Source organism: Aegilops tauschii, chromosome 2, assembly GCF_002575655.3.
Source record: "Aegilops tauschii subsp. strangulata cultivar AL8/78 chromosome 2, Aet v6.0, whole genome shotgun sequence".
NCBI classification, from domain to species: domain Eukaryota; kingdom Viridiplantae; phylum Streptophyta; class Magnoliopsida; order Poales; family Poaceae; genus Aegilops; species Aegilops tauschii.
The window spans coordinates 394021672-394034846 of record NC_053036.3 but is presented as its reverse complement, the minus strand read 5'-3'; the positions used below and the strand labels follow the sequence as shown (position 1 = coordinate 394034846).

The 13175-nt window shown below is 46.4% G+C and overlaps 2 long non-coding RNA genes across 2 annotated transcripts; both read right to left on the bottom strand.

The window, feature by feature from the left end:
• Positions 1-1165: 1165 nt before the first annotated feature.
• Positions 1166-4694, bottom strand: LOC109742184 (uncharacterized). Its single transcript, XR_012202827.1, has 2 exons — positions 2420-4694; positions 1166-1725 (listed from the first exon to the last, which is right to left on the bottom strand). It is a non-coding gene; the product is annotated as an uncharacterized lncRNA (long non-coding RNA).
• A 259-nt stretch (positions 4695-4953) lies between these two features.
• LOC141041698 (uncharacterized) lies at positions 4954-5993 on the bottom strand. Its single transcript, XR_012202828.1, has 2 exons — positions 5425-5993; positions 4954-5108 (listed from the first exon to the last, which is right to left on the bottom strand). It is a non-coding gene; the product is annotated as an uncharacterized lncRNA (long non-coding RNA).
• Between the last annotated feature and the right edge of the window lie 7182 nt (positions 5994-13175).

The following is a 13175-nucleotide window of genomic DNA, read 5'->3' as shown; positions in this document are numbered from 1 at the left end:
TTTTTGCAATATTTTTTATCGAAATGGGGCGTGTAATAAATCATTGGAAAGCTCTTGACATCTACATTACAATCATCTAATTTTTTGCAAAAAAATTATGGTTTAAGAGCAGTTTTGAAAAAAATGTTTTTTCCAAAACCGAAAACGTGAATCGTATTTTGGACTTCATTTTCAAACGGTTTGTCGGAATTGAGCAAATAAGATGGCGTTGGAAAGCTGGTGAAAATCCGCTTCTTCCATATATCTATTTTTTTCAAATTGTATATGATTTAAAAGTAATTTGAAAAACGGTGAAATTCTAGGCGAAACATATTTTCGTGTTTTTTCGCAAATGATTTGTCGGATTGACGCAAATGATACGGCTTTGAAAGGTATGGAACCTGCAAACTTTTTCGTGTTGAAATGTTTTCCTAATTCCTTATGGTTTAAACTCGAATTCAAATACGGTCAAATTTGATTTCAAACGCGGTTTTTTAAAAGTTTTTTCGAAATGGGGCAAATAATATACCGTTGGAAAGGTATCGAAAACACGAAACTTAGTCATGTTGAACGTTTTCTCAAATTCGCAACCGTTAAAGAGTAATTTTGAATATGATAGGACCCATCGTGCTGTCTTCCCGTCATAAAAAACAGAGTAGTTGTATTGATCTATGTGTGTGTCTGTACTGATGTATTATTCACAGAATAGTTTCGAAAAAAGAGTACTTGAACAGATGTCTATATGGTTTTGTACTGAGCATGTTTGCACAGATTAGACTTTACTCTGTTTTTTTGGTATGTTTTTTTCTCGTAACTTTTCAACGGTAAAAGAGTACTTGAACGGATGTCTATATGGTTTTGTATTGAGCATGTTTGCACAGACTAGACTTTACTCCATTTTTATGGTATGTTTTTTCTCATAACTTTTCAATGGTTTATTGTATCATAGTCCCAAACTTGCATGATTTATATTGTTGAACTGAATGATATTTTTTCAGATAGAAATTTTTCGTGTGTTTATTTTTTTAACTCAATTTTTTTGCAGTGATGTTTTGGACTTCTCTCATTTTACAACATGAACTTTTATCATTTGAATTTCCGTGGGGTTTCTTTTTGTTTGAGATTATTTCCCAGACTTATCTGGGACATCGTGTTAGAATTTACAACATCCTCACCACAAGAAATAGAAGCAGCAACCGTAATATATTTTTGCACATACAAGCATACATAAATTTACAACATAGTATATCCTGATACATAGTTGGACGGATGCTCTGAGATTTTTAGAACTGATGAGGAACAAACATTAAAAATAAAGTTCCATGCTGTAATGAGAAAGTCTAACACACTCTCAGATAGTCACTCTGTAGATCTCCAAAACATAAAGCATCCCGAGCTACCAAACGGTAACATTGGAAGGTTACAGTTTCACATGTCTCAAATGTAGAAGGTGTCATTAAATGGCCACAACTTTTGAGTGGCTAGTTGGAAGTAAAGTCATCTTATCAGTGGCTAATTGGTTAGCATAACTTTTGAAGAAAAATGGAAGCAGAGGTGCTAGTGCTTTTGCGCACCCGACGATGAGATCTTTGGCGCTTAACCTGGAAATGGGGTCGGAAAGGCTCATGCCACGCTCGGCAGCCGTCTGGCGCCCTACCTGGTGGCGTTGCCTTGTGGTTGGCCCAGCACATGGCTCGCCGACAAGCTCCAGGGGCTAACAAATTAACCACTTCTAACCCAAAGACCCTGCAAAATCCTGACCAAGAAATCACTTTTTTCACACACAACAGCCACCAATTAGCATGCACAAGTTCATGTAAAAAGAACAATAAGTTCATGTACAGTAACATTACATGTTCACAAGAATCTCAACAAGTAATCTTTTAAACTCGAACTTCTCCAAAAGAGATTTTCCAACCAAAGAATAAACCCTTCAAATAGCCGGCACTAAACTGAACTAAAATAAGAAAATGATTCGAACTAAGATAGAATTGAACAGAAGTAAATTTTAGAAATTGTACTGAATTCAAATTAGAATTCAAACTTGCAAACTTTCCAAACAAGTACTTAGCTCGCTTGCCATACAATGCTTTTTGAATTTGTCATGCGGTACTCTTTGAACTTGTGCAATTCGTTGGTGGCAGCAAGCAGCAACTAGAAGTATACAATTGTTGTATAACATCCTAAACACTGAACTGTATTATAGAAGGACTAGTCAGGGTCTCAGGAATCAACTAAATTTTCCACTCAAGTCTATATTCATCAGTACTAGTAGGACTCAAATGTGAGCTAATTTTCAATAGAGATTCAATAAAATGGCTTATAATTTTTTTTGAAACATCTAGCTTCTAATTTTTTTCAATTTGAACTTGCTTGTTTTTTCTGTTCTTTAGCAATGCAAAATGAAGTATTAAACAAGAGACGGGGTGGGGGTGAGTACCTGTCGGTGCCGGCGAGAAGCGCGGTGGTCTTGCCAGCGAACATGGGGCTAGCAATGACGTGAATAACGCCAAATTGGACTGCCAAGCTGGACGTCCTCGACCCCTAGCGGTTCCTCAGGTTGCACTATTTCTCCACTGAAGCACATGCGATGGAGTTGGAGCGGGGCACGCCCACGGCAGCGAGACTGAACGGCCGGGGATTGCAGCGTTGAACTGCTTATATGCGGCGGGGGAGTGACAACGGAGCATCGATCCAGTGCGAGGCGACTACTTGCTCATGCACTTTTTTTTTTTTTCTGTTTTTCAATGAACTTATAGGGTTATACATTTTGAACTTATAGATATTTTTTGTTGAAAGTATGAAAACAACATTTATGCATTTTAATTCCAATTGACGCACACAAACACCTAAAGAGCATGTTCTTTTCACATCTTCCCAGCTACTCAGTTAGCAGAATACCACATCTATGCATTTTAATGGCAGGAGCAAAGAAAGAGAGAGAGATTGCTGTGAGAGAGTGCCATTAACGCACACAGAGGACTACCATCAGTGCTCAACTTGGACGGCTGCCATCAACCATGGTGGCTGGCTGCCACCAGAAAAACAAATTGCAAACTACACAACTACAAATAGGCCAAACCGGTAAGCACATCAGAATCATAAGCAATCCCACCAGGTACAGGCACACCCTCCTATTCACAACTCTGAACTATTGATGAACCCTGTTCTCAAAGATAATGCCATATTGTGGGATCATTTAAGTGCACAACTAAGAGCACTATGAGACGGAACTATTGTACAACTACAACGACAACTGCAAAAGAAGTACATCATTGGTAAGAAATAGATTCTTTGTGACAGTAGGGCAGATGGCAACTTGATTATTCAAATTCCAATTGCTTAAATCAGACCGTTCTAGCTTAGAATCTAGCTAACACAAAACAAATCTGAAGCGGTCGGCCTAGCCACACCCCCAACATAACTAATTCCACCAGAAGAGCAATTTGCAACCTACATGGCCTTCGCCCAACCAAGATCTAAGCAGTCCTCACACAGGATCCAGGCACAGGACCAAGAAGTGACAGCTTGCAAAGTGTGAGGAGGGGCTCGTCCGGTGGCGTTTCAAGGAGAGATTGCGGTGGCACAGTGAGGCCGTGATGCGGGCGTCCCTGAACTGATGTGAATTTTCTTGCCAAACTGCTGTGCAATTGTGCAATGAGTGAGCTACCATATAATATAAAGTCGAGCTCTCTCTAACACACATCAAAATATTTTTTATGGTTGTTCTGTATGAACTAATGAAAAAATACACATTGAACCGATAATAATATATTAGTTGTCCATATAGGAAACATGTTCTTCTCCACATGAACTGATACTCTAACACAGAGAGAATTGTTTCCATGCTTTTCTAATAACCGGGAATAAAATAAATAGTGTTTTTCCAGGGTCACCTTGCTTCCTATTCAATTAAGGATTCATGTGACACTTGCTTCCCATTTCATCAGTACTTGTACCACTCAACAATAAGTTCAGAACTGTAGACGGCATCCTTGTCAGTACGACTCATCAGTACTATATGGATGTTACATTTAACATTTAAGAATAGTATTGACCGGTACTAATATTGTGTAAGTTGTACTGATCAGTACTGCTACTTGTCGTACTGCTGAGCAGTACTGATCTAGCTAACATAGAGAAATTTTCATCAAGTGGACTTTTAACATTATATTAGAAAAAGAAATCTAGAGCAATTATCTTGTAGAACCAATAAAGGAATATAGCGGAGCAGCTCCAAACACAACAATGTAGACATGGCATCTTCTTTTACCGATGCCAAATTAAATAGATTGGGACAAACTATAAAAAGCTAGTTCAACACATGCTCTTTTTTCCATGATTCCAGACTGAATTCTCCAGACAATAGAACTTAATTTTTTCTGCAAACATAATAGTGCACCAGGGCAAAAGTATTTTTCTACATAGAACCACATTACTGAGTTTTGAACTACAGAACTTGAATGAGATTTGTACTGAACATAAATAATAAATTGAACTGATCTATTATGTTTTAACACATAGATTGTACTGTTTCTGCACTTCATTACGGACTGTTGATATAAATACATATTGAACTTCTACACTAAAAGAAAATTCACTAATAAATAACACTTCTCTTGAGCAATCAAATAAGTGTTGCATGAAATACATCAAATACTGAGAGCAATCTAACAAGTGTCACATGAAAATGGAGGAAAGTGCAAGAACTATTAAAGAAAGGAATACGTTTGAAGTAACCAGGAAGACGACATCAAGAATTGAACTGAACTTTTTTTTAGTATTTGAATTGAACAAAAGAAATTGGATGCATGATGACTCTCACTCTCATCCATGATCGCATGATAATGTTTTTGAACTGAACTAAGCATCCCCCAGCTGCTACTACATGATAATGTTAGCATGCCTAATTCTCTGTCACAAACACACACAGGGGGACGAATGACTCTAACTCTCAGTCGCTGGCTAGCTTACCTAGATGGTAGGGAGAAAGTTGACCCGGATCCAGGGGCGGAGCTCGGGGGTGGCCTGCACGCAGCTCCTTGAGCGACCAACGGTGGAGCATGTAGTTGGACTATCGAGCTAGAGGTCCTCGATCCAGCGACTCCCCTCCTAGGCTCACTGTTTTTCTGCTGAAGCGCAGGGTGTTGGAACGAACAGAACAAGGTAGAAACAATCAAGCAATTGATGAACCCACAAATAAATTTTATCAGCGTTGTATGATGTATAGGCCACAATGTGTTGTATGATGTCAGTGTTGTATGATGTATAGGCCACAATGTGCTACCTCATATAACAAGAACCACACCTAAATCAGGCACAAAAGCTAGCAGCATCAGCATACGAGAACTACACGCATAAGTTCGAAATAAACTTCAACAGGAAGATCAACTCATCTACTAAACCTGCATTCCCAGAGAAAAAATCGATCGAGCACCACCTCACCTTTCTTAAGCTTTGACAGCCTTCCCCGGAATGCGACCGTCGTAGTGCCTCACCCCACCTCTGCCTCCCCTTGTAGCGTCGCAGCGGTGCGCTGCTACTGCTGAAGCAGCGGCCTTCCCTGCTGATGCAGCTCGTACTGCAGCGGGGATAGGAGGTTGGGGACGCTGGGGGACGGGCTCGTCGCCGGCGCGTGGTGGAGAGGGAAGGAGGTGGCTGGGGGCGTGGCGGCGGGGGAGGAAGGCGGCCGTGGCAAAGGAGGGGAAGGTGGCTGGCGCACGGGGAGGAGCGGGTCGGCGCTGGAGGCGGAGGTCGCGACCCGACCGTGCTGAGCGCTAGGAAATGGGAGACGGACGGCAGCCGCGCGCTGGCGGAGGGAGACGGGCGGAGGCGGCGCGTTGGGGGGAGGGATACGGGCGGCGGCGGCGCGATGAGGGTTGGAGCCGGGCGGCGGCGGCGGCGCGACGGGGGAGGGAGCCGGGCGGCGGCGGCGGTGGGTGGTGGGGAAGGAGGATCGGGGTCTGGAGACGGGGCAGTGGGGTGGGTGTTTTTTTTTCGTTTTTCTTTGGGCCGGGAAGGATTGGGTTCTCTTTTTTGTAGTTTAGCAGATTCGGGCCGATCTATTCTCTATAGAGCGCGGGGTAACAGAATATTATACTAGTAACAGAATAGTCCAGCCCAATATATATATATACACACAATTATAGAAAGGAAAACATAGGTTCAGTTTTGCATTCTTATAAAAAAATAGAACTGAGCTATGCGTCGTCTTGAAAAAACAAAAATAACTTGGGCTTGTGATGTTATAGACAAGCTAGGTTGGGAGGCCCAGAGGCCGCTTGATACCTGCTGGATCCAAAAAAACGTTGAAACATGTCGTGGGCTGCCCATGTTAAACAACAAAACCTAGGCCATGGACCTGGTGGGCCCGGGACTGTCAGCCTCTCGACGAACAGTTGTCTCCAGATTCCTCTTGTTTTGCTGACCATGTTGGGAACGACAGACGGCGGCGCCACGGCGAGAGCACCAAGGCGAAGGACGATGTCGAGACCTCGAACCGAATGAACCGGAGCGGGGGAAGACGCATGCGGAGGGTAGTACGAGGGTTGACTTGTTCGGGTGCAGGGTGGGCTGGTGGAGCTGCCGCCACCGGACAATGTGTGGGAGTAGAGGGATGGCCTGGCCAACGCCATAGGCTATGATGGCAGCCGCTGTATAGGAAGAGGACGAAAGATTGAACAAAATAAAGAAATACAAATGGATAGGTGGTTGGTCCCATATGTCTGTGTACGAGATCTGCTGGGTCCACCTGAGAAGGGGAATATGTTGGGAGGAAGGAGATTCAAAGCACGACAGTCGAGTGAACTAGTTTTTTTAAACGGACGAGTGAACTAGTTACATACATAAGCAAATAGCCACTAAAAAACAGGTTAATGGGTTCTTAGAAAAAATATTTCGGACAAAACAAATAATTACGACATATAGCTAATGCATGAAACACTCAGATGATAAAGATGCTTATAAACAGATAAAGTACAACATCTAGACCTTCTTGGCACGCTTGATCATGACGCTGCGGTTGTCCGTGTACTCGTCGGTTACGGGAAGCAGACACTCCCTCATGTCCAAGATCCGCCTGTACATGTTGTAGCATGTGTATGCGTCCTTGGCCATGTAGGTTAGATTCAGAGGTACCTCCCACGTGTTCAGGGCCTTGGTATCATTGTCCTCTTTCATGTTGGCGTAGCAGGGGTCGATGATGGTCTCGGCGAGATCAACCACAGAGTCCTTCTCCTGCCCGTTGCTGATGATCTTGTATTGCTTCTGGATGTCGACAAGCTTGTTGCACCAGATGGCCGAATCGTCGCGTCCTTTCTTCTCTCCACCTTAGCGAAGGTGCAGTCGGTGCTGCCGATGAAACGGGTGAATGCTCCAGAACCTGTGATGGCCCTACAGCAGTGGTAGACGAGAACCTCGTCCCGCACGCATACCTGGGCGACCGCGATCCGCTGGTCCCTGTGAGGAGACGAATGGATGGGCACAAGGTCTAGTCCTGCGACCTTGTGCTTTCTCGTCCTGTAGGTACTGCTTGAACTCGGTGAGCCAGAGCTTCACTGAGTCCGGATCGTTGGTGTACATCACATTCAACTTGGTGCAGCTATGGGACTTAACGGCGAACTCAAAGGCGAACTCCTTACTGAAGTCCATATCCAGCAGGCTCACCCCTCGGATCACCATTGGAGTCTCTTCAAGTGAACGAGTGGATAGGCGGCGGCAACAGTTCGTTTTTCAGCTCTTGGGGAACTGGATTCAGCAGTAAACTGAGTGTGTACAGGCGACAACAGTTACTACCCCTCCCTCGCCCGCTGCACACCCGGCAGAACATTCACCCTTGGTGCATTCAAACGCCTCCATTAAGAAACCTATTCCGGCCACACGTCGGTTCACGAGTGGGTCTGTATTGGTACTGTAATAACAAGTGTTAGTGGTCACTTTACTTAAATTTAATTAGTTTTAATAGAAATTTATTCTTAAAACAAGCAATGCATTGGCTCGTTCTATCAGTGCCACAGGATCAACATGCACAACAATTAGAATTATTATTCTCAGGACGCACACGATCAGCACATTTGTCGCACTTTCACACAGATAATACTACCAAGTTTGAACTGTTTGTTATGGTTGCTTTCCTCTGCATCATCATGCCATGTTTCCCAGCTTGCAAGATTCAGACCCAACAAATAAGATTCAAATAATAAGTACATCAAAGATGCCTACACATCTCATTGATTTCCAGCTTGTAAGATTCAGAACCAAAAAATAAGATTCAAACAATAAGTACAATAAAGATGCCTACACATCTCATTGATTCCCAGCTTGCAAGATTCAGAACAAACCCATTAGAGCCTTTTGATAAACTGAATATCGGGATTAAATCCATCTTGGCTAGCCGTGTCATACAACCCAAGAACTTGGCGAATGCTCTTGACCATCACAACATCTGTAATTGAGTATTCCTGTTTGCACAGATAAGAAAGAGCATGATTACTATAATAGTGGCACTAATTGAAGCAAACTTTATTTCCAAAACGAGAAAAGATTGCGATAGAATATCTTTATTTAAAAAATAGAACATTAGCATAGTATGACAAAGCACAATCATGTTGATAAAGGACAGTACTGACCGGTGTGAGGGGCCCTATGCCGCCACGACTCGATGTAGTGAACCTGCAACTCCACTCGGATGAGTCCAGCCTGGAGTTCCATGATTCAATTCATGCGCCTTTTTCTGCAGTTCACCTGAAATGAAGCATCGATTGCATCATTCAACTAAGAAGAAGTACTTTGCTCTCGTGAGCTGGCAGGTTCTTCTTTAGCAGTTGCACTAAAATTCAGCAACATTAAGGTTGGCTGTCCTGCTCATGTAAGGTGCAACTATAATTTGCTTATCCTTTTGTGCAGTTCCACTAAAATAAAGTGCCATTGTGGTGACAGTGACGGCTCATCTTGCAAAAGCTAATAAAATGTTGCCCGAGATTACCAGCAGAATTTGATGGAGATTTTGGAAAGTCCAATCACCATTTTGTGCAGATCCACCAAAATTGAGAGATGTTGCCCACGTGACATTTTAGTTGAACTGCACAAGACACTCATTCCAAAAAAAGTGTTTTGTGCAGTTCACCAAAAGGTCACAATAGCAACAAGGTGAGATGGATATCCTTATCTGCACAAAAAGATAGAAAGTGAACAGTTGCTGGTCAATAAGAATATACGAAACATACATGAAATGAAAAGAAGCATCTTAATTATGTTCATGGCAATCACGCAAGGACAGTAGAAATTTTAAAATGTCAGCAATGCTTCATGTTACCGGAAGCATTACGATCAACTATGACATTCGTCAAATATGGATTACTTTAATGGTGGCATTGCTTGTTTACCAGATATAGTAAATCAACAACAGCTAAAGAGTTGGTTTAAGGGCATGGGACCGTGGGGACACCAGGTCACTCAGCAGCATAAAAAGCAACTTACTTATCATACTGGGGAAAACAGCAGGAGTACCATTTGTAACACAGTTTAATTGCATCATATCACTGGAGGCATTAGATTAACAATAACACTGGTTAGACATGTCCTTAAGGTAACAGTGTGATCGCTTCATTTTACATGTGCCCTTACATTAACAACAACAAAAGGTTGGTATAAGGACATGCGACAGTGGACGCATCAGCACAATGTACCTACAAAGAGGCATAAAGTGGTGCTGCCGAGTTTGTTCATGCTCTGTGTAGGCAGCAAATCTAATCCTGGAGACCTTTTACTATGTGAGGGCAGCAAATCTAATCCTGGACACCTTTTACTATGTGAGGGTAGCAAATCTAATCCTGGAGACCTTTTACTATGTGAGGGCTGAAGGAAATATGCCCTAGAGGCAATAATAAAGTTATTATTTATTTCCTTATATCATGATAAATGTTTATTATTCATGCTAGAATTGTATTAACCGGGAACATAATACTTGTGTGAATACATAGACAAATAGAGTGTCACTAGTATGCCTCTACTTGACTAGCTCGTTGATCAAAGATGGTTATGTTTCCTAGCCATAGACATGAGTTGTCATTTGATTAACGGGATCACATCATTAGGAGAATGATGTAATTGACTTGACCCATTCCGTTAGCTTAGCACACGATCGTTTAGTATTCTGCTATTGCTTTCATCATGACTTATACATGTTCCTATGACTATGAGATTATGCAACTCCCGTTTACCGGAGGAACACTTTGTGTGCTACCAAACGTCACAACGTAACTGGGTGATTATAAAGGTGCTCTACAGGTGTCTCCGAAGGTACTTGTTGGGTTGGCGTATTTCGAGATTAGGATTTGTCACTCCGATTGTCGGAGAGGTATCTCTGGGCCCACTCGGTAATGCACATCACTTAAGCCTTGCAAGCATTGCAACTAATGAGTTAGTTGCGGGATGATGTATTACGGAATGAGTAATGAGACTTACCGGTAACGAGATTGAACTAGCTATTGAGATACCGGCGATCGAATCTCGGGCAAGTAACATACCGATGACAAAGGGAACAACGTATGTTGTTATGCGGTCTGTCCGATAAAGATCTTCGTAGAATATGTGGGAGCCAATATAAGCATCCAGGTTCCGCTATTGGTTATTGACCGGAGACGTGTCCCGGTCATGTCTACATAGTTCTCGAACCCGTAGGGTCCGCACGCTTAAAGTTTCGATGACGGTTATATTATGAGTTTATGAGTTTTGATGTACTGAAGGTTGTTCGGAGTCCCGGATGTGATCACGGACATGACGAGGAGTCTAGAAATGGTCAAGACATGAAGATTGATATATTGGAAGCCTATATTTGGATATCAGAAGTGTTCCGGGTGAAATCGGGATTTTACCGGAGTACTGGAGGGGTTATCGGAACCCCCCGGGGTTTTAATGGGCCATGTGGGCCTTAGTGGAGAAGAGGAGGGGCAGCCAGGGCAGGCCGTGTCGGAGTAAATGGCCACGGGTAGCCTAACCGACTCCCCCTGGCTCTTCGAAAAATTATCAGGCCAATCGAGCCCTCAAGCATCCAGAGCATGGGGCCGCCTTCCTCTGGCCGGCTATCCCCAGGGCCGACTAGCGGAAGGCGACCCGGCCTCAAAAACCTTCCCGAAGAAAGCTACGAGATGGCCGACTCCAGGAAGCCGGCCCTAAGAGGGCCGACTCCCAGAAGCCGGCCATGAAGATGGCCGACTCCCGGAAGCCGGCCAAGACTGCACCCACATAACGGTGATAAGACGGGGCGTGGCCGCAGTACAACCCACTACCCCCGAATCCCGGAACATGCATGGCCACAGGGCGCCGTACGGGTCAGCCATCCCCCGTCCGGCGCGGCACTGTAGCCATGTTGACCTCAACGTCACCCACGACAGGCACCAGTACGGCCCGCGGGCAGCGGGCCCCTTTAGCCAAAGAGACGATCGAAGGCGGCCCGGCCTCCCCTAGACGGCCTAGGGCATAGCCGGCTCCCAATAGCCGGCTGCCTCCCTCCCTCGAAACATGTGCATCATTAAGGAGACAAGACAAGATGAGGCTACAGTGAGAGCCCGCAAGGCGGCGGCACTGTAGCCACGCTTACCTCGACAGAGCCCTCGTCATCAGGGGCGAGGCAACAGTAACTAGCCGCCGACAAGTCCCCCAAGCGGTGGGGCCGGCCTGTCGGCCAAGAGGCCGGCAGCCCGCAGGACCCACCAGTCGGCGGGCCCCAACGGCCAGCGGAGAAGCCGGCGAGCACAGACACTAATAGCTGGGGCCCGCGCCCAGCCGGATTACCATTGTACCCCTGAGGGGTAGGCCTATATAAATCCCCCGGGAGACCCATGCAAAGGGTTGATCTCATAGAGTTTCACACACCACATAGAGAGAAAAGGAGAGCTAGCCTTGCCCTTCTTCTTCCTCTAGCCAAACAGCTCAAGGAGCACTTGTAGCTACTCGTGTTGATCTAGTGATCATGCGGAGACCCCGCAGAGCAGGACTAGGGGTGTTATCTCCATGGAGAGCCCCGAACCTGGGTAAGATTCGCCGGCGTGCATGTCTTCGCCTTATCCCGTTTCCAGGCACCGGCGATGTATTACTGGCTCCCACAATGAGAAGCCACCCGTTGGCATATGTCGCACCTACCACCCGACATTTGGCGCCCACCGTGGGGCCAGGTGCACCGTCGTCCGGAGACCTGTTCTGGACGGGAACCCTTTTCCTCCCCCGCGAGCGTAGCCAGCCCGCTATGCCCGATGGCGCTTGCCTTGACGTGCTGCAAGGCATCGACGACGCCTACGCGGCGAGCTGCCTCGCCGACCTTCTTGGCGAGACTCGCATCTCCGACGAGCCCGCGTCCGACGCGGGCACAGACTACCCCGAGAGCCGCCTCGTCAGCCTCCTCGACCAGCTTCACGTCTCCAGCGAGCTTGCTGTGGACTTGGAGTCGGTCGGCTCCACCGATCCGATGCTTGTCGACTCCGACACGGCATCGCTTGACGCCTTCCCCACCGACGTGGTGATCTTCGACGACCCTCTCCCTCGAGCCGACAGTGGCAGCAGCGCTGTCACTGAGGTGCTGGTCATCAGCCACGGCACCGTCTCGGGTGAGAACGCCCACGACGCCCTACAAGCGGCACTGCACGACTTGTCCGTCCCCATCCCGGCCGACGCCGACGCCGAGACTCTGGAGGCACGCCGCCTCGCCCTCATCGCGGAGGGCCAGAAGATAGCCTCCATGAGACGCCTCACTGAGGCTCACCAGCGCGAAGTCGACCGCGCCGCCTTTGGTACGCCGCCTCCTGGCGGGCCGAGCCGAGCCGGCCTCGTCAAGAAACGCGGTGCGGCCATCGCCAGCATGCTGGGGGCAGACCGCCCAGTCTACGCCACGCCACTCGAGAACCTGCGAGCCGCTCAGGCGGCCGCAGAAGAGCTGAACGGGCTGGGGGCTGATGAGCTCCCCTACATGACTAGACGCATCCAGCAGCTGATCGACGCGGCCGCAGAACGGCATGAAGCCGGCGCCCGCGCTGAGAGTCCTCCACCACGCCGAGAACACGCCGCGACATCCCGGTCGCCGACTGCGAGCGGCGCCCGCGCAAGGAAAGACAAGGAGCCGGCTGCTAGCCGCAGCCGGACTTGGGTCACCATCGAGCGCGACGCAGAAGGCCGCCCCCGAGCGGTGGAACGCCAAGGCAATC